Raw genomic sequence first — 20828 nt, forward strand, 5'->3', positions numbered from 1 at the left:
TGGTGGTTTCACTGTTCAATAAAACATTGTTTGTAATCTTGTTGATGTAAAACCCTGAGGAAGGAAATGTGTTCCGGAATGGAAGCACACATTATAAAGAGTTTAGTGCACTCTGGTTTGTCATGTGGCCGGAATTTCAAAAAGGAAGAGGAAGTTGCATAATTCAGTAGAGCAAGAGACCTGCAAGTGATCGACTTTTTATGGTAAAATTAAATATTAAGAAATAGCAACAATGCGGGGCGCCTAGGTGGCTCAGTCATTAAGCATCTGCCTTCTGCTCAGGTCATGGTCCCAGGGTCCTGGGATCGAATCCCACATTGGGCTCCCTGCTCCGCGGGAAGCCTGCTTCTCCCTCTCCCACTCCCCCCCTGCTTGTGTTCCCTCTCTCACTGTGTCTCTTTCTGTCAAATAAATAAATAAAATCTTAAAAAAAAATAGCAACAATGCTAATTACGGTAGTACTATTCATTATTAGTATTTCAAGGACCTTAAAATGACAAAGTTCTCAGCTCTGAAAATTGAATAAAAATGTATTGTAATCATTCTTATATTTAGTCCTACCCATAGGCAACATTATAACAGGAAGAGATCTAAGAGGCATTTTTTTGAAAATAAGAATACTGTACTTTAGGCATAGCATGGAATATACAGAGATTTTAATATGTAGTAATATCTTTGGTTAGGCATACCTACCTTGATAATTGTTAGAGTATATTCATATTTGTGGGTCTGTTTTTGTATCAGACCACTCAAAGTCCAAGTCTGACTGACTTGTTTTCACTAAGCATCATATGTTAGCTCTATCCATGTCATTGCAAGTGGCAAGATTTCATTCTTTTTTATGGCTGAATAATATTCCATTGTATGTATATACCACATCTTCTTTACCCATTCCTCAGTCGATGGACACTAGGGCTGCTTCCATATCTTAGCCATTGTGTATAATGCTGCTATAAACATAGGGGTGCATGTATCCCTTTGAATTTGGTGTTCTTGTATTCTTTTACAAAGGTATTTTTAAAATTCCTTGATCATACATTATTTTGCCATAGTGAAGTGGTCATCAGCACTAAACATTCTATCACAGTCATGAGCCAAAACTTTCACAGGTAATAAAAATATGGTTGGATGTTCTGGAAAATAATATATAATCTATAGCTAACCTGTGATCATGTTTTGGGTCTAAACTAATAAATAATATGTTGATCTTACTATGTCTACATAGATATTGTTCAAAGTCATGTAAAGTGATATGATTACATTTTTTTTCTTGGTCAGTTTGCCTCATTTCCCCCCCCCCCCGACTGCTTTGTACTCTAATTTCTTATTAATTCATCTCCCCTCTCCGAGAAACAGTAATCTCTTGTTCTGTTCAAATATGTTACTTTTCTTGGAGACACTCCCCCTAGAGCCCTCTATCATCCAGTTTCAAATGGGACTGCTCCCTTCTGGGCCTCCTGTATAGCTGTCATTTGAGGATCTTCCTTCATGTTCTTCAACAATGTTTGCTTGAGGCTGAAGCCTCTGTGTTGTGGGAACCTCCTCACCCCCTTTTCTTTTTCCTTGTTGTATTCTTATTTTTGTGCAGCAAATGCACATTTAGGTTGTCATTTACTTTCTGACAAAGAGAGCATGAGAGATAAACTTTATGATTCTTTGTATTGTTTATAAAAATGTCTTCATGTATCACACTTGAATGATCTCATCTGCCTCAGTGTAGACCCCTATGTTAGAAATCATTTTCCCTTATAATTTTGAAGGCATTGGTCCATTGTCCAATGGCTTCAGGCATTTCTATTGAGAAGTCCAATCCATTCTGATTCTCAGTCACGAGCACAGGACCTCTTTCTTCTACCTGGGAACCTGTGCATGAACTCAGTCTCCAGTGCCCTCTCCTCCTTAAGGGTGGGGAACCGAGGCTGAAAGTACCAACTCTCTAATAAAAAAAAATTTTTTTAAGACTTTAATTTATTTGACAGAGAGAGAGAGCACAAACAGGGGAAGTGACAGGCAGAGGGAGAAGCAGGCTCCCCACGGATCAGGAAGCCCAATGTGGGACTCAATCCCAGGACCCTGGGATCATGACCACAGCCAAATCCAGACACTTAACCAACTGAGCCACCCAGGGGCCCTGTCTCTAATCAAACTCTTGGTCTTCCTGACAACCAGCCTCCAGCATGGAGCTATCCAGGGCTCCTACACCCTCCAGCCATTAGCCACCTCATTAACATAATAAGGACACACCTCTCACTCTTGAAACTCAAAGTGTTTCTGAAGTTCTGATCCAGGAACTGGAGACAAAGACTAAGTATATGTATGCACACCTCATACTGTCCTATGGCTTTTGACAAAAGCTAATGTCGTTGTCTACCGTTATGATATCATACAAAGTAGATTCACCACCCTGGGTTTCACCTACTTATCCTTCTCCTTATTCCCCACACTTGTGCTAACTATTTTTTACTGCCTCTATAGTTTGACTTTTTCCATAATGTCATATAGTTAGAATCATATAGTATGTGGCCTTTTTAGACTGTCTGCTTTCACATGGAAATATGCATTCAAGTTTCCTCCATGTTCTTGCTTGACTTGACAGCTCATTTCTTTTTCTTGCTGAATAATATTCCATAGTATGGATGTACCACAGTTTATCCATTCACCTATTGAATGATACCATGTTTGCTTCCAGTTTGGGGCAATTACGAATAAAGCAGCCATAAATGCAGAGTTTTTTTTGTTTGTTTGTTTTGAAAGAGTTATCTATTTACTTGAGAGAGAGAGAGCACAGGCAGGAGAGGCAGAGGGAGAGGCAGAAAGAATCCCAAGCAAACTCCACACAGGGCGTGGAGCCTGCCATGGGGCTCCATATCAAGACCCCAAGATCATGATCTGAGCCAAAACCAAGAGTCGGAAGCTGAACCAACTGTGCCATCCAGGCACCCCCACGTGCAGAGTTTTGTGTGAACACAAGTTTTCTACTCATGTGAGCAAATATTCACGAGCATGGTAACTGGTTCATACGGCAAGAGTATGTTGATCTGTGTTAAGAACTTCCAAATTACCATCCAAAGTGGCTGTACCATTTACATTCCTACCAGCAATGAACAAGCATTCTGGTTGCTCCATACCCTCACTGGCATTTGGTGTTGTCAGTATTTTGGATTTTAGCCTTGCTCATAGGCATGCCGTGGCATCTCATTGTGGTTTTAATTTGCATTTCTCTAATGTCATATGCTGTTGAGTCTCCTTTCATACACTCACTTTTCATTTCTATATCTTATTTGGTGAGGTGTCTGTTCAGATCTTTTGCCCGGTTTTAAATTGGGTTGTTTTCCTATTGTTGAGGTTTTGGTGTTCTTTGCATATTTTGAATACAAGCCCTTTATCAGATATGTATTTTGCATATATTTTCTCCTAGTTTGTGGCTTGTCTTTTCCTTCTCTAAACAGTGTCTTTCACAGAGCAGAAGTTTTAAATTTTAGTGAAGTTTAACTTGTAAATTTTTTCTTTCGTGGATTGTGTTTTTGTTGCTTCTAAAAACTTATGACCAAACCCAAGGTCACCTAGATTTTCTCCAATGTTGTCTTTCAGAAGTTTAGTTTTGCATTTTAAATTTAAGTCAATGATCCATTTCATTTTATTTTTTTAAGATTGTATTTATTTATTTCAGAGAGAAAGAGAACACAAGCAGGGAGGAGGGGCAGAGAATGAGAGAGAAGTAGGCTCCCTTTAGAGGTCCTATCCCAGGACCCTGGGATCAAGACCTGAGCGGAAGGTAGATGCTTAACTGACTGAGCCACCCAGGCACCCCAGTGATCCATTTCAAATTAAGTTTTGCAAAAGGTGTAAAGTCTATGTTTACACCTTTTTTTTTTACATGTGGATGTTCAGTTGTTTCAGCACCATTTTTTGAAAAAACTATCCAATTAACACATTTGTCAAAGACTCATTGAATGTATTTGTGTGAGTCTATTTCTGGGCTCTGTATTCTTTCCACTGATCTATTTTTCTAGTCTTTTGCCAATACCACACTGTTTTGAATACTGTAGCTTTATAGCAAGTTTTAATATTGGGCACTGTCAGGCCTGTGACTTTGTTCCTCTTCTTCAGTATTGGTTGGCTTTCCTGGGACTTTTGTCTTTCCATAAAGACTTTAGGATTAGCTTGTTGATGTCCAAAAAATAACTTGCTGAGATTTTGAGATTGTGTCAAATCTATCAAGTTGGGAAGAACTGACATCTTTTTTCTTTTAAGATTGTATTTATTTGAGAGAGAGAGAATGAGAGAGAGAGAGAGCATGAGAGGGGGCAGGGTCAGAGGGAGAAGCAGACTCCCTGCTGAACAGGGAGCCTGATGGGGGACTCGATCCTGGGACCCCAGGATCATGACCTGGACTGAAGGCAGTTGCTTAGACTGAGCCACCCAGGCACCCAGAACTGACACCTTGACAATATTCAATCTTCCCACTCATAAACATGGAATATCTTTCCATTTATTTGGATCTTCTTTGATTTCTTTCATCCAAATTTTATAGTTCTCCTCATATAGATTTTATACACATTGTGTTAGATTTATATCTATTTCTTTTTTTTTGTGCTAATGTAAGTGGTATTGTGTCTTTAATTTCAAATTCCAATTGTTCATTCCTGGAAAATATAAACAAGTAGCTTTGTATATGTTAACCTTGTATCTTACAACTTTGCTGTAATTGCTTATTATTTTTAGGGTTTTTTTGGGGGGTTAATTTTTTGGGATTTTGTACATGATCGTGTCACATGTTTATTATTAAAAAACAGGTATATTTCTTCCTTACCAGCCTATTGTCTAATTATTTGTAATGTCTATTTTATCAGCTAGACCATAAACTCTCTGAGGGTGAGTTTTCATCTTGTTTACTTGTCATCTCTTTTATGCTCAGATTTTTATTAGTTTGACCACATTAAATTGTTGTGGCACTAAATAACTTAGCTAGTAATTAAATGCTTCTAAGTTAATGGTATTTTGTCAAGTACTCTATGTTACTCTATGGTAACTATGGTAAACTTGGCTAATTTAGTGCCTCAGTTTCTCTGTGTGCTAACAGGGATGTTGTATCTATGTTATAGATTGGTGTAAGGACTAAAGTCCATCTACATCAAGTTCTTAGGACAGTACCTGGAACACAGTTAGCCCTCAAGAAATACAGATTTTTAGTGTTTGCATTAGGAAATGGGTTATTGATTTTGCGCAGTACTACACATAACCTTGAACAGCCAATGAACTTTTCGCTCGGACGGACAAAGAGTAATAAAAGCCAAAGAAAAAAGTTGTAACAAAGAGGGCAGGAGTTGCGAAGGGTTAGTGGAAGCAATGTTTCTGAGGCTGTGAGTGGAGAGGTAAAGTGAGAGGGTCAAGATGGGTAGGAGTAAAGTGGTGGAAGTCCAAGGCTGGCAAGGAAATCTCCAAAGGATAGGTTCTCGGGACTTTCTTTGTATTGGAGGTGATGGGAACCAAATGACCCTGAGGACAGATGAACACGGCAGAAGGCAGGTAGCACTGACCCTCCGCACTACCCCTGGGGAGGGTGGAGAAGGGGGGGAGCATAAACCCAAGCAGCGATAGGCGGCTTTACCTCCCCCAACCCTAGCGCGAGCAGGAACGGCCCACGCCCCGCCCCCGTCTTCCCCCCGCCCACCGCCGCTGCCCTGTTACCATAGGGACTGGGTCACCTGACCGGGAGCCGCGCGCCTGCGCGGGCGGAAAGCGGGGGCGGCACCGTGACGCGCCTCGCGGGCGGTCCTCGGGCGCGAGCGGCTCTTCTGTCTTCGGGTCTCGGAAGTCCGTGCCAGTTACCGGAGGCGGCGGCGGCAACGGCGGTGAACGGGTCCTTGTGGCCTAGGTGAGCAGCGGTGTGGGGAGAGATGGGCGCTCAGGCCGCGTCCTGGGTTTGGGGACTAGGGGCGGAGGCGATGGAGCCACGGGTCACCTAGCGGAGAGCGTCTGGGTCTCAGAGGTTTTCGGGAAGCAGCGGCGACGCCCTCTCCTCAGTGGTCTCCGCGCCCCTCTTCGCGCCCTGCGGGGCCCGGGGCGAAAGTTTGCGCGAGCGGCACGCTCTGCCTGCTACCCGGTGGGTTTCGTGGTCTCGCCCCGCACTGGGGCGAGGAGCGAGGGGCGAGGGGGCGGTGGGGGGACGCCGGGGGGTCGGCGGGGTTAGGGACAGCCCTGAGGCCCGGCCCGCGGCGACGCCGTCAGCTGCCGCCTCAGCTCGGACTCCTCTTTCTGGTCCGTCTCGACCGTTTTTTGTTCCTCTTGGCTGAGATCCCTGGGGACCGGTGGAAGGAAGAGCGGCTGGCTGTGGCTCGTCACGGTGCTCTGCGTTCCTTGGACTGTACCCAGTCACCTTCCTGGGTGGCTTAATCGGACCGCCCTGGATTTGGAAGGAGGAAGGAGGTGTCTGTTGAGTGGGCCAAGCCTTGACTTTCTGGAAGGGGGTGGGGAGGGGTTGTTCGCTGCGCGCCTATTCCTGGAGAAGTTGGAGGAAAGGGAGAAACGTTCCAGCAGGGTGTGTGCAGAAGGAAATATCCCTTGAGATGTAATGACTCACAGTTTTCATTTCACGATTTCCTTGTAATAAGGGGAAAGTGAAGGCATATGGATGTGGAAAGTTTACCTTTTCACCAAAGTGGAATTATTTAATCATGGAGTCTTCCAATGTGCCAGTTTTTGAAAGGAATTTCTAGGTTATCTAGTCTGTATATATTATCTGCATACGCATTTACTGTGATTTCTTTTTTCCTTTATGTAAGTACATTACTTCATAAGTACATTTGGTTTACCAAACTCTTAACATCTACGTGTTTGAAAGAAAAAAACAAAAAGGAAAATTACGTTGAAAACAGCTGCAGGCTGTTAGCTTTATCTTCAATGTATTTAAGTGATTAAAATTCAGATTTTCCAATCTTTACCTTTTCTATTTGAGGTTGAGGGCAAACGGTTCAAAAATTTTTTTTTCATGTTTTCTATTACCAATTTAGTTCTATAAACTTTTGTCTTTTAAATGGTTCGGAAATATTATAGATCATGTGGTTTGTGCCACAGAATGAAAATAAGGAAGTGGAGTGTCTTTTAAAATGTTCAGGAAATAGTCCATTATAATCCAGATTTAACGTTGACAACATTAACTTTTAATTTTGAGTATTATAAGCATATAAAAATCTTTACCAGAAGAGGATGAATTTACAAATAGTTGACAGTTGAATGTACTCTTCAATAAAACCATTTCTTAAACATAACTATTTTTTTTCCTCTTTTTGCCAGACTTAGGTACTTTTTTTAGGTAGTAAATGCCAAGATTTTCTAAAAAAAAAAAATTCCTCTGAACAACTTCAAAAAATCTAGTAATAGTTATATTAGCATTTATTAATTTCTTTCCAAGTGCTGCCAACATTATTTGTACATTTATTTAACTTTTGAGGTGATAAACAGTAACATGGCTCGAAATGTAAGCAATAAAAAGGTTCTCAGTGTAGTCTCCTTCCTTCTAAAGGTCCCCAGCCAACCACATTTCCTTCCTATAGGAGGCAACTGTTTTATGTTTCTTAGGTATCCGTCCAGGGATATTTAATACCTATACAAACAAACATATATTCTCCCCCTTCCTCTTTTCTTTTTTATTGTGGTAAAATACACATAACAGAATTTACCATCTCAGCCATTTTTAAGTGTGCAGTTCAGAGGTTTAGTTCAGAGGTTTTTAAATGCACTGACAGTGTTATACAACCATTACCACCATCCATCCTTAAAAAACTCGTCATCTTGTAAAATGGAAACTCTATACCCATTAAACAGTAAGTGGGGACTTACTGTTACATACTTGCTTACATTCTCTCCTTCCCCCAGACCTTGGTAACCACCATTATACCTTTATGATTTTTGACTAAGTACCTCATATAAGTGGGATCATACAGTCTTTGTCTTTTTGTGATTGGTGTATTTCACTTAATGTAATGTCTTCAAGATTCATCCAGCATGTCGCAGAAATTCCTTCCATTTTAAAGCTGAATAATGTTTCATTGTATGTGTATACCACATTTTGCTTGTCCGTTCATTTATAGATGGACACTTGCATTACTTCCATGTTTGAGCTTTTGTGGATTTTGCTGCTGTGAACATGGGTGTACAAATATCTCTTTAGACATAGAATTTAAGTCTTGGATGTATACCCAGAAGTGGAATGATGGATCATATGGTAATTAATTTTTTTTTTTTTTTTGTGGAACCACCATACTGTTTTCTAGTGGCTCTACCATTTTATATTCCCATTAGCAGTGCACGAGGGTTCCAATTTTTCCACATCCCCTCTAATTGATCCTTTCTTTTTTTTAATTCCAGTATAGTCAACTTACAGTGTTATTTAGTTTCAGGTGTACAATATAGTGATTCAGCAATACCATATATCACCCAGTGCTCATTAGGACAAATACATTCCTTAATCCCCATCACCAATTTCACTGATCCCTCCAGCCACTTCCCTTCTGGTAACCATCAGTTTGTTCTCTATAGTTAAGAGTCTGTTTTTTGGTTTGCCTCTTTTTCTCCCCTTTGCTCATTTGTTTCTTAAATTCCACATTTCACATATGAGTGAAATCATATGGTATTTGTCTTTTTCTGTCTTATTTTACTTAGCATACTCCCTAGCTTATTCATTTCCAAATGGCAAGAAGTCATTCTTTTTTATGGCTGAATAATATTGTGTGTGTGTTTGTGTGTACATCCCACATCATCTTCATTCATCTATTGATGGACACTTGGGCAGCTTCCATAGTTTGGCTATTGTAAATAATGCTGCAGTAAACACAGGGGTGCATGTATCCCTTTGAATTCGTGTTTTGTTTTTTTTTTAAGATTTTTATTTATTTATTTGACAGAAAGCACAAGTAGGCAGAGAGGCAGGCAGAGAGAAGGGGAGAAGCAGATTCCTCACTGAGCAGGGAGCCTGACGTGGGGCTCGATCTCAGGACCCTGGGATCATGACCTGAGCCAAAGGCAGCCGCTTAACCGACTGAGCCACCCAGGTGCCCCTGAATTCGTGTTTTTGAATTTTTTGGGTAAATACCCAGTAGTGCAATTACTGGATTGTAGGGTAGTTCTATTTTTAATTTTTTGAGGAAGTTCCATACTGTTTTCCAGAGTGGCTGCACCAGTTTGCATTCCCACCAACAGTGCAAGAGGGTTCCTTTTTCTCACATCGAGGCCAACACTTGTTTTTTTCTTGTGTTTTTGATTTTAGCCATTCTGGTAGGTGTGAAGTGATATCTCATTGTGGTTTTGATTTGCATTTCCCTGATTATGAGTGATGTTGAACATCTATTCATGTGTCTTGGCCATCTGGATGTGTTTTTTAGAGAAATGTCTGTTCATGTCTTCTGTCCATTTTTAAATTGGATTATTCTTTGGGCTTTGAGTTGTATAAATTCTTTATATATTTTGGATACTAACTCATTATCAGGTGTCATTTGCAAATATCTTCTTCCATTCAGTAGGTTGCCTTTTAGTTTTGTTGATTGTTTCTTTTTGCTGTGCAGAAACCTTTTATTTTGAGGTAGTCCCAATAGTTTATTTTTGCTTTTGGTTTTCTTGCCTTAGGAGACTTAACCTAGAAAAATGTTGCTATAGCCCATGTTAGAACCGTTACTGCCTGTGCTCTCTTCTAGGATTTTTACGATTTCAGGTTTCACATTTAGGTCTTTAATCCATTTTGAGTTTATTTTTTGTGTATGGTGTGAGAAAGTGGTCCAGTTTCATTCTTTTGCATGTATCTGACCAATTTTCCGTCAATACCTGTTTTTTGTTTTTTTTAATAGTAGCCATTCTAATGGGTATGAGCTGGTATCTCCTAGTTTTGATTTGCATTTTTGTAATGATTAATGATGTTGAGCATCTTTTCATGTGTTTATGGCCATTCTTGTATCTTTTTTTGACAAATGTCTATTCAAGTCCTTTGCTAGTTTTTTTTTCTTGTTGAGTTTTAGTACTCTAAATATTATAGGTATTAATCCCTTGTTGGATATATGATTTGCAAATATTTTCTCCCTTTCTGTGGTTGCTTTTTTTTGCCTTGATGCTATCTTTTCATGTACAAAAATTTAAAATTTTCATGAAGTCCAGTGTGTCTAGATTTTCTTCTGTTACCTGTGCTTTTGGTATCATGTCCAAATAAATCACTGGTAAATCCAAAGTCATGAATCTTTTGTCCTATGTTTTCTTCTAAGAGTTTTTATTGTTTTAGGTCTTAAGTTTAGGTCCTTTACCATTTTGAGTTAATTTTTGTAAGTAGTGTTAGATAAGGGTCCACCTTCATGCTTTTGCACATGGGTGTCCAATTTTCTCAGCACCATTTGTTGAAAAGACTTGTACTCATTGAATGGTCTTGGCACTCTTGTCAAAAATCGTTTAACATATATGTGAGGGTTTATTTCTAGGCTTTCTGTTCTTTTCCATTGATCTATATGCCATTGTGCTAATACCTTATTTTGATTAGTGTAGCTTTATAGTACATTTTGAAATGAGGAAGTATGAGTCTTCCACTTTTGTTCTTTTTCAAGATTGTTTTGTATGTTTGACTCCTTTGAGATTTTATATGGATTTTAGGATGAGTTTTATATTCCTGAAAAAAGTCATTGTGATTCTGATAAGGATTGCATTGAATCTTGAGATCACTTTGGATGATACCGACATTTTAACAGTATTAAGTCTACCAGTCCATGAACGTGGGTTGTGCTTCATTTTATTTATATTCTCTTTCATTTCTTTCAGCAGTGTTTTGTAGTTTTCTCTCTTTTTTTATTAAATTTATTTTAGAGAGCACAAGCAGGGGGAGGGGTAGAGGGAGAGGAGGAGGGAGCGGGAGAGAACATCTCAAACCACACTCTGCGCTGAGCACAGAGCCTGATGTGGGGCTCGATACCACGACCCTGAGGTCATGAACTGAGCCGAAATCAAGAATTGGATGTTTAACAGACTGAGCTACCCCAGTGTGCCAAGAAACCCATGTTTTTATTCTAAATTTTCCTGGATTTGAAAGTATATATAGCTGAAATGGGCAGCATCTTTTTGAGTACAACTAATTGCTCATCAGTTGTCATGCATGAAATTAGCACATGTCCATCATATATTGTACCCAGGTTTCAAATGTCTCTGTTATAGCTTATCATTATTTATGGTTCTTCTTCATGAACTTGGTTGTCAAAATACAATACTGATTCTAGATCTCAAATATATCTCTAATTCTCTTGTTACCATCTGGTAATTTTTGTACTTGCATTGTCAAAATGCAGTACTTTTGCAAATGCCTCATGACTTTTTTTTATTTTTAAGATTTTATTTATTTATTTGACAGAGAGATAGAGAGCACAAGTAAGCAGAGTGGCAGGCAGAGAGGGAGAAGCAGGCTCTCCACTGAGCAGGGAGCCTGACGTGGGGCTCCATCCCAGGATCCTGGGATCATGACCTGAGCCAAAGGCTGCCCCTTAACAGACTGAGCCACCCAGGCGCCCCCTAATGGCTCATGATTTTATTGAGAGGATGACCATCTTTTTTGTTTTGTATTTGCAGAGAATTTTCATTTATACTTCATATTATAAACACCAGTTAGAATAATCAATGTGATGAGTTTTAGAAAATTTCACTATATTACTGTTTCTTTCCAGTCATATTTGTTTAAAGGCCAACCTTCATTTGGCCATTTAAAAGCCATACATATACAGTAAATTTTGGTCTACAAATATAAAAGTAAAAGATGGTAATATATTAGTAAAACAGGATCAAGGGACTTGTTTCAAAATATTGCATGATAAAGTTCTTCCTTTTGAATGACTGAAAAGTTTAATTTCTTTTATTAATTATAAGTATATTTACTTATTCTTAAATTTGAAAATTTCAATTAGGATATCATGATGGTCTGAAAATTCATGGTCTGTGATTTGCTTATTTAATCAATTTCCTCATTATCATAAGAGTCTAGGGTACAGCTGCATGTCTTCTGATTTGTCTAATAACCGTTTTCCTCCGGTTTCTTTTCTCTGCCATCATGGGTGAAAAATGAAAAATTCCTAGTGTTCAAGGAGCACTTTTTTAGAAAGCAAGCTACAGATTTAGTGTCTTCAGAGTTTATGTGTTCTTGAAAGAGGATGCAGTACTTTGGGCAATACAAACTGAAGGATGAAAGAAATGTGATTATTTCAGTACTCCATCAATCTAGGTGATCTGATGAATTCTGATGTAATAATTTCTGGATTGATGAAATAGAAAGGTGTTTCAAGATAGAGGGAAACAAGTTCACTAAAATCCCATAATAGACTTAGATTTCTAAAAAAGTTCAGTTGAACCCTTATGATATTTAAAAGATAGAGTGATTTTACTACATTTAAAGATTTTTCTTTGTCTTTTTTCTTTGAAAGATCTCAAAGAATAAAAGTCACTAAATAGAACTGCTGAGAAAAGGAACTCAAAAATTAAGATTGAGTCCATTGGACCCTGATGGAATAGAAAGGGTTGAGGGCAGATTTCTGAACCCTAGTCTAGACTTAACTGTTTCAGTTTCTGGGCTAGGACTCTAGAATCTTTATTAACATTTTTGGTTTATCTTTATGGACTTTAAATTTGAAGAAATGCTGTTTTAGGGCCTTAAGATGGTTTTTAATTTGCTATCATATGGTAGTCTAGTAGTCCCTCCTTATCTGCATGGTCAACTGTGGTCTGGAAGCAGATGATTCTCCTTCTGATGTATCATCATCAGGTCAGTAGTAGCCTAACACTAGGTCACAATGCCTTTGTCATTCGCCTCACTTCATCTCATCATTTTATCATCTAACATCACAAGAAGGGCAGGTACAGTACAGTAAGATCTTTAGAGAGAGAGAGCACATTCATATAACTTGCAGTATGTTGTTTTATTGTTACTAATTTCTTACTGTGCCTAGTTATAATTTAAACTTTATCACAGTTGTATATGTATAGGAAAAAGCATAGTATATATAGGTTCAGTACTGTACCTAATTTCAGATACCCACTAAGGGTCTTGGAATGTGTCCCTTTTGGATTAAGGGGGTACTTTAGGTTACTTTCCTGATGTGCATTTGTTGTTTCTTGTGTTAGTTAAAGTTTTGTACTGTATTACTGAAGCTAATTAGGCTACTTATATGTTTAAATAAAGGAATAGTTTGATAGGCTGCCTTCCTATGAGAAGAATTTATGGGACTAGAACGTTCAAGCCCTTTGCTATTGAAGAGTTCCAGGAACATAGCATGTAGTGGCAGATACTTAAAGAAAAATGTGTTCTAAATTTTTTGCCTTACAGAAAAGATTCTTTGTTGGTTTACTGTATCATACATTAAGTTGGTGGCAGAGCTGAGACTAAGGCTTGGCTTTTTTTTTCCCCACTATGTTTTTTAATTTTTTAAATTTTTAAAAATTTAGGTGTAATACAGCTATAACATTATATTAGTTTTAGGTGTATAACAATGATTCTATATTTGTGTATAATATGAAATGATCACAGTAAGTCTAGTTAACATCCGTCACCATAGTTTTTTTTCTTGTGGTGAGAACTTTTAGGATTTACTCTTTTAGCAACTTTCAAATATACGGGACAGCATTATTAACTCTAGTCATCATCCTGTACATTATATCTTCAGGACTTACTTATTTTATAAGTGGAAGTTTGTGCCTTTTGACCCCCTTCACCCATTTTGCCCATTCCTTTCCTTTCCCACCTCCCTCCCATCTCTGGGAACCACCAATCTGTTCTCCGTATCAATGAGGTTTTTTTTTTGTTGTTTAGAATCTACATATAAATGAGGTCATTTGGTTATTGTCTTTGACTTATTTCACATAGCATTATGTCCTTAAGGTCTGTTCATGTTGTCACAAATAGCAAGATACCCTATTTTTTTTATGGCTTAAAACTTCATTGTGTGTGTTTGTGTAGTCTCATCCATAGATGAATGGCAAGATTTCCTCTTCTGTCAGGGCTGAAAAATATCCCATTGTGTATATATACCACATTTTTTTTTTAACCTATTCACCCATTTGTGGACACAGCTTGCTTCCATGTCTTGGTTATTGTAAATGGTGCTGCCTGGAACATGGAGATGCAGATATCTTTAATTTAGTGTTTTTTTCCTTCATATAAATACCTGAAGGTGGAATTGCTGGATCATATGGTGGTTCTATTTTTAATTTTTGGAGGAACCTCTCTGCTGTTTTCCACAGTGGTTGCACCAATTTACATTCCCACCAGTAGTGTACAAGGGTTCCTTTTTCTCCGTATCTTCACCAACACTTATTTCTTGTCATTTTGATAATAGCCATTCTAACAGGTGGAGGTGCTGTCTCATTCTTGTTTTGATTTGCATTTCCCTAATGATTAACGATGTTGAATTGAGCACCTTTTCATGTACTTGTTTGCCATCTGTATGTCTTTGGGAAAATGTCTGTTTGGATCCTCTGTCCAATTTTGGATCAGATTTATTTTTTAATTTTTTGCTCTTGAGTTGTAGGAGTTCTTTATTTTGGATATTAACTCCTTATCAAATATATGACTTGGAAATATTTTCTCCTGTTTTGTAGGTTGCCTTTTCGCTTATTGATTGTTACCTTTGCTCTGCAGAGGTAGTTTGACATAGTCTCCACTTGTTTATTTTTCTTTTGTTGCATTTTCTTTTGGTCTTAAATCCAAAAAAAAAAATCATCACTAAGACCAATGTCAAGGAGCTTATCATCTGTATCTTTTTTTCTAGAGGTTTTTAGGCCTTAGGTTCAAGTCCTTAATCCATTTTGAGTTGATTTTGTGTATGGTATAAGATACTGGGTCAGTTTCATTGTTTTGCATGTTTATGTCCAGTTTTCCTAGCACCATTCATTAAAGGGACTGTCTTTTTTTCATTGTATATTCCTGGCTTCTTTGTCATAAGTTAATTGACCACACACGTGTGGGTTTATTTCTGGGCTCTCTTTTCTGTTCCGTGGATCTGTGTGTCTGTTTTTATGCCAATAGCATACCCTTTTGATTACTATAGCTTTATAAGGTAATTTGAAATCTGGAAGTGTGCCGCCTTTAGCCTGTTCTTCTTTCAAGATTGCTTTGGCTGTTTGGAGTCTTTTGTGGTTCCATACAGATTTTAGGATTTTTTATTCTAGTTCTTTGAAAATGCTATTGGAATTTTTATAGAGATTGTATTAAATCTGTAGATTGCTTTGGGAAATATATATATTTTAACAATATTAATTACTCCAGTCCATGAGCACAGAATATCTTTTCATTTATTTGTATTGTCTTCAGTTTTTTTCATCCTTGTCTTATGGTTTCAGTTTACAGGTCTTTAGTCTTTTTGATTAAATTTATTTCTAAATGTCTTTTTTTTATGCATTTGTAAATGGAATTGTTTTCTTAATTTCTCTTTTAACTTATTGTATAGAAGCAGATGATTTTTGTATATTGATTTTTTTATCCTACAACTCTACTGAACTTGTTTATTAGTTCAGTTTGTGGTGGAGTCTTTAGACTTTCTCTACATAATATATCACCCACACATAGAGACAGTTTCAACTTCTTCCTTTCCAGTTTTGATGCCTTTTTTTCTTACCTAATTGCTCTGGCTAGGATTTCTAATACTGTATTGAGTAAAATTGGCAAGAGTGAGCATCCTCATCTCTACCTTTCTCCCCTTTTTATGTTTTTGATGTCATAATTTACTTATTTTTCTCTTGTATATTCCTGAGCAAATTATTGTACTTATTTTTTTACTTTTGTTTTTTAGCATTCATACTAGCTTTGCAAGTGATTGCATCTTTTTGACACTAGATTATTGTGAATTTTACAATATATTTATTTTTACCAGTGAGATTTATACTTTCTTATATTTTCCTGTGATTAGCTCCCTTTGGTTTCTTGTAAGACACTTCTAGTGGTGATGAATTCCATTAGCTTTTGCTTGTCTGTAAAACTTGTTATTTTTCCTTCAATTCTGAAGGACAGTTTTACTGAGTAGAATATGTTTGGTGGTAGTTTTTTTCTTTATATTATGGCACCTCTTCTGGCCTGCAGAGTTTCTGCTGAAAAGTATCCTTAGTGTCTTACGGAGGCTCCCTTGTACATAACCTGTTGTTTTTCTCCACTGCTTTTAAGATTCTTGCTTTTTAAACATTTTTGACATTTAATTATAATGTGTTTTGATGTGGGTCTCTTGGGGTTCATGTTATTTGTAACTTTTTGGACTCCCTGGATCTGTATATCTGTTTCCTTTCCCAGGATAGGGAAGTTTTTAGCCATTATTTTTTTCAAGTAAGTTTTCTTCTGCCCCTTTCTGTCGTCTTCTGGGGCCCTTATAATGGGAATGCTGGTTTGCTTGATGTCCTGTTAGTCTGTTAAGCTATCTTTACTCCCCACCACCACCCTTTTTTTTGTTGCTTTGATTGGATTAGTTCTACTACTCAGTTTTTGAGTTCACTGATTCTGTGTTCTACTTCATTTAATCTGTTGTTGAACCCCTCTGTTGTATTTTCAGTTACATTATTGTATTTTTCAGCTTTGTGACTTCCACTTGGTACTTTCATATATATTCTTTTGAAATTTTCAATTTTTTCACCCGTTGGTCTCCTGAGCTAGGTGAGCATATATGACTGTTGTTTTGAACTCTGTCAGGTGAATCGTTTATCTCCATTTCATTCAGGTTTTTTACTGAGGTTTTATCTTGTTCTCTTACTTGTAATATTCTTTTGTTTCTCTCTTTTCTTTGACTTTCTGTTGCAATGATTAGATTAAAAAATCATCTCTCTTAGTCTTGAGTGACACACCTTACTTAAGAGATGGACCTCATCATTTAACTCAGTTTTCAGGTTGTCTCTCATAACTTTTTTTAATTGTCCAAGCAGCCTGCTTTATTCTTAGTTGCTCCCAGTAGTTGAGGGTGTGCCAGGATCTGTCAGTATTGCAAAAGGGAGGATTTCAGTCGGCAGCTAGATTCAGGCTGATTGGAAGCTAGACCTTCAGGCAGCAGCTTTTAAAGTATGCAAAATACCTCTTTCAGGGGAAGTTTTATGTCTGCTCATTCTGTGTTGTGCCCTAGGGTGATAGCCAGTTCACTTTTTTTGTTGTTGTTGTTGTTATAATTCTGTTGAACCTGTGAATACAGGCTTTCTGGCTACTGTAGCCTGTTTGTCCAGGGGTGTGCCCTATGGGCAGCAGCCTGTGTGCCAGTCCGGTACACTAGCTTCTTTTTTTGGAGACACCAGAGACCTGGTATGGGGCAGAAGGAGAGTGCAAAGGTGTCACCCACTGGCCTCCCCAGTCTCTGGAGAGAGTTGTAGTCAGCTCTTAGATGTGTGTTTAATTAGAAGCCTATTCCTCAGGCCACAGCTATGAAGATAAGCTAATTGACTTCTTTCATAGAAAGACTGGGGGGGGCGTTATTTCAGTCGGCTGACTCTGTCTTGTGCCCTCGGCTGACTCTGTTTTGTGCCCTCGGGAAGATAGCCTGTTAACAACTGTTTCTGTTTGTTACAGTTTTATGGGATTGATGAATTTATGCCTTGCTGGCCACCAGAGCCAGGCAATCAAGGAGTATCTTCTGGGTAGCAGCTATAAAAGCTAGAGTACCAGATGTATTGTAATTGCAGTTTAAGATCACCGATTCTACAGTCCAGAATTTTCATCATCGTATGATTTTTTTTTAACAGCTGAGATTAAATAAACAAATACCATTTTAACTTAATCACTCATTTTTAAAAATGCAGATCAGTTGTAGCAGTTGGTTTGATTGAGGGAGTAAGGTCAACAACTCAGAAAATGATATGTATTGCCATTCCAGGTGATATTATCTGGAAAACTTTACTAGTATGTTTCCTACCTCATGAACCAGAGTATTTCATCTAGAAAGCAAATTAACTAGATGTTACAAGATATTACATACGGTATTTGAGTTACGGAGATCTTTAGTCTGTGCATACATAAAGACTCCGAGAAAGCTACCCTGACATTACCTTGAGGAGATGGAGAGTCAAATGGGAAAGTTGATACTGAGGCAGAATAGTCAGGTATTTTTTATTTTTAGATGTTCTAAAGAAACCCTGTAACTATTCCAAGCTCTGAGAAACCTCTTTGTAGAAACTAACTTGGGGGTTATTTTCTAAGGCCTAGGGATGCACTGGGTGCAGAGGCCTTTCATTATGCATGGAGAGAGTTGAGAGTCTTTGAGGTTGCAAAGAGTTTAGAGTGGGCCAAACCTGGTCTAGGGGTAAGTGGAGAGACCAGTTCTTCCCAGGAATTAGACCAGTGAAACAAAGCTGGTAGGAATGTTGTGCTCAAACTCTGGTAGAGTAGATGGCAAGATGTTTTGCCTACTAATCTCAGGGTCACTGGGATCTATACCTTGTGATTGATTCTCAGTCAGCTGAAGGAGAGGCCTAGAAACAAAATTCTGTGGTCAGTACAACAATAGCATGTGAGAGGAGTTTTAAGTGAAAGTAAAATGCGAATTCGCATACTGACGTAATAGAATTATTTTCACAATCCCCTTAAATCTCTTTATTGGTCATTCTGAAATTCCAGCCATACTTGAAAGGATTTTTCAAAGGTAGCTTGGTAGTTCTTCAAAAAGTGCTAATTATTTCTGACGTTAGATCAAAGAGTAACGCATACAAGTTAATGGAGCCCTTCAGAAAAATAATACAGTAATTTATTATTCTCCCTGAAAGCTTTGAACAGTTTGTGTTCAAAGATGTAGACTTGAAAGATAAGAAAATTTGAACTTTTCAATGAATGTTTGAAAATATCTTGTTTACTGCTATTTTGACAATATTGGTCAAAGTTGAATAAACATTTGACTTCTTTTTTTAGGATAAGGAATCATGCCTAATAAATAAGAAATTAAAGGCCTTGACCTCAAGAGCAGAGAGGAACATTAACTATATAAAACATAAGGCAGAGTGAAACTTCTGAAGTGAGAGAAACAGTGTTACACTGAGGTCATCAAAAGTATCCTCACAGCAGTGGCTCTTGACTGGGATTTTGATAGAGAAGTCCTGGAAGGACATTCCCGGAAGAGGAAGCAGCTTTTGCAAAGATACGGGGCACAGAAGAACTCAACCAGGGTGGGAAATATCAAGTAGTTTGCGGCTAGAATGTTGTAATGCTTAGAAAGAAATTATGTGAAATGAAGCTACGAAAATAGTTTGTGAAGTAAAATCATTGAGGAATCCTTTATATTTTAGAAGAATGATGAGTTGATTAAGTCACATACTTAGAGCAAACCTAAAACTAAATTTTTAAAAGACCATAAGGTGGGGTGATATTTGTTATTTAAAGAAGGTCTGAAAAGCCCATTTCTTTTCTGGGATTGAGTTTGAGTATTTGTGAGTATGAAGTAACTTCTGGGGAATGAGTGACCTAAGAGTTCATACAACTTAGGTTAATATTTGTTTAAGGAAAAGCTTCTATGAGGAAAATGTTTGAGAAAACTGCTCACTGATTTTTGAAATTTACCACTCATCCAGTTCATTTTTCATGAGAAAAAGGGGATCTTGTTAGGTGGCCAGTGGCAGAACTAGAAGTAGAAACCAAAAATAGTAATAGTACTAGATTAAAAGTCAACATTTGTTCCAGTGAATTTGAAATGATTTTATGATGTTCATAAAATGGTTGGAAATTTAAATAAAATGTGTTTAAGAGGGAAGCTTAATGATTTTTTGAGACACAGAAAAGGTACTCCATTTTATTTCCTTGGATTAATAGAATTAAACCATTTCTTATTGTGCTTTCTCATGAATTTGCATTTTATTTACAGATACAAGCTCTATTTTCCCCTTAAAAACTGTATCGGGCCTTTTTTTTTTTTTTTTGAAGATTTTAGTTATTTGAGAGAGAGGGGAAGAGCATGAGCAGGGAGGGGAGGGAGTGAGGGAGAAGCAGACTCAGGCCTGATGTGGGGCCAATCCCAGGACCCTGAGATCACGACCTGAGTGGAAGGCAGATGATTAATCAACTGAGCCACCCAGGCACCCCTCTGTCGGGCCATTTTCATTTGGCATTTTATTGGAGGTTCTAGCCCAGGAAAATTAGGCAAAAAAAAAAGAAAAGAATGTAGTAACTCAGTGGATTTGAATTGACATTTTTCCAAAGATCTACAAATGGCCAATAAGCAGATGAAAAGATGCTGAACATCATTGGTTATTAGAGAAATATAAAACTACAGTGGGATGCTACTGCACATCTACTAGGATGGCTGTGATAAAAAAGACAATAGCAAGAATTGGCAAAGATATGGAGAAATTGGAACTCTCCCTTACATGTTGCTGGTGGTAATGTAAAATGGTACAGTTACTTTGGAAACGAGTTTGGCAGTTCCTCAAAAAGTGAAACAGAGTTAACCACAAGACCCAGTAATTCTACCCTTAGCTGTATACCAAGAGAATTAAACATATATATATTTACATAAACACTTGGATGTAAATGTTCATTAGCATCATTAATAGCATTATTCTTAATAGTCAAAAAGTGTAAAAACCCAAAATGTAGCATGTCCATAGTGTGGAATGTTTTCGAGTCTTTAAAAGGAATGAAGTACTGGTACGTGCTATAGCATGGATGAACTTTGAAGGCATTATACTAAATGAAAGAGAAACAGACACAAAAGTCCACATATTCTGTGATTCTTGATTAAATGTCCAGAATAGGGAAATCAAGAAGCAGAAAGTAGATTTTTAGTTGCCCGGAGCTGGAGGGAGGGGAGAATGGATAGGCATGGAGTTTTTTGGGGGGTGATGGAAATGTTTTAATATAAATGGTAGGGATG

The 20828-nt window shown here is 37.9% G+C and overlaps 1 protein-coding gene across 3 annotated transcripts in view; it reads left to right on the forward strand.

Moving 5' to 3' along the window:
* The first annotated feature begins 5727 nt into the window (after positions 1 to 5727).
* SDCBP (syndecan binding protein) overlaps positions 5728 to 20828 on the forward strand; it is a 35749-nt gene continuing 20648 nt past the window's right edge. For 2 of the 3 annotated variants that reach the window (XM_073892790.1, XM_073892791.1), the window contains exon 1: positions 5728 to 5878. The gene's annotated coding sequence lies outside the window, so the exon portion shown is untranslated. Of the gene's footprint in view, positions 5879 to 6089; positions 6107 to 20828 lie in introns of those variants that run through there. The other variant, XM_073892792.1, reaches the window with a different exon arrangement.

This window comes from Callorhinus ursinus, unplaced genomic scaffold (assembly GCF_003265705.2).
Source record: "Callorhinus ursinus isolate GAN/ISIS: 27379988/994484 unplaced genomic scaffold, GSC_fseal_2.0 scaffold5, whole genome shotgun sequence".
Classification (NCBI taxonomy): Eukaryota; Metazoa; Chordata; class Mammalia; order Carnivora; family Otariidae; genus Callorhinus; species Callorhinus ursinus.